Source organism: Myotis brandtii, unplaced genomic scaffold (genome assembly GCF_000412655.1).
Source record: "Myotis brandtii unplaced genomic scaffold, ASM41265v1 scaffold18, whole genome shotgun sequence".
In the NCBI taxonomy this organism is placed as follows: Eukaryota; Metazoa; Chordata; class Mammalia; order Chiroptera; family Vespertilionidae; genus Myotis; species Myotis brandtii.
Genome location: NW_005356674.1, coordinates 6750250 through 6751191, shown reverse-complemented (window position 1 = coordinate 6751191; position 942 = coordinate 6750250). Strand labels below are relative to the sequence as shown.

Here is a 942-nt window from a genome sequence, read left to right as displayed (position 1 = left end):
GAATCTAACCCGCGACCCTTCGGTGTGCCGGGCGGCACTCTAACTACTGAGCAGCACCGGCTAGGGCAGGGCCAACATTTTTCCTGGGTATAAGTGTTGACAGAGAAAAACCGCCTCTAGCATAGAAGGGAGGGGTTTGGCGGAGGCGCTCCAGCTCAGCAGGTGCAGCCCTGCCCTCTAGTGGCTCTGGGTGCGAGAGGACTTCGTTTCCGTTTCCCGTGTCCGGCTCGCCAAGGCTTAACTAGAAATCGCTCATTGGGAGCCCAGGGTAGGTGCTGGGAAAGTGAACGAGGTTCAAGGGGCAAAAGAAATAGCCAGCAGCCGAAGGTAATGCCCGTTCTTCAGCTTCCATCCCTGGACTCCCGGTTTCTAGTTGTTTCCACCTCTTGGGTTCCACACACTCGAAACGAATGAGAAAAGCTGAATCCTTCCTTGAGCCTTTTGAGGCTGACCTCTCTGTCCTCTCATTACTCACGGACCCCCTGGTCGGGACAGAGCTTTGGGAAATCGACCCTCAATGACCAGCTCCCCAAGTTTAGAGCAAAGCAAGCCCAACAGGGGGTCTGTGAGGGTGAGGTCCCAGCAAGAGCCCCGGTGACTCCCCGCGCTCGCCCCTTCCGTCCGCGGTCCTCGCGTCGCCTGCGGAGACGGTGACCACCACCCCGGCGGGAGGGGCTCCCCCGGTCGCCGCCTCTGTCTAGGGCGCTCCAACACGTCGGGGACAGCGACCATGACCGTGCCGGCCCGCCCGCCCCAAACTCAGGGCTGCCTCCTGGGAATGCGTGGCCCCCCAGTGGGTGCGTAGAAACGGGGTGGGGGCATCGTCGCCGAGGGTCCGCGAGGAACAGCCACGGGGGCCGCGCTCACTCCTACCGGACTGACTGCTCCGCACCCAACCAGAACCCACTCGGCGCGGGTAGCTCTGTCTTCACTTCACTTCCG

General features: G+C 61.9%; 1 protein-coding gene and 1 long non-coding RNA gene across 5 annotated transcripts in view; one reads left to right on the top strand and one right to left on the bottom strand.

Moving 5' to 3' along the window:
• The window catches only part of ATP2C1 (ATPase, Ca++ transporting, type 2C, member 1), a 124241-nt gene that overhangs the window by 22069 nt on the left and 101230 nt on the right, over nt 1-942 (top strand). The gene's annotated exons all lie outside the window — the stretch shown is intronic.
• Nucleotides 1-942, bottom strand: part of LOC106725653 — a 35919-nt gene extending 34977 nt beyond the window's left edge. Inside the window, exon 1 of the long non-coding RNA XR_001361574.1 lies at nt 874-942. This is a non-coding gene — a long non-coding RNA (uncharacterized LOC106725653). The remainder of the gene's footprint in view (nt 1-873) is intronic.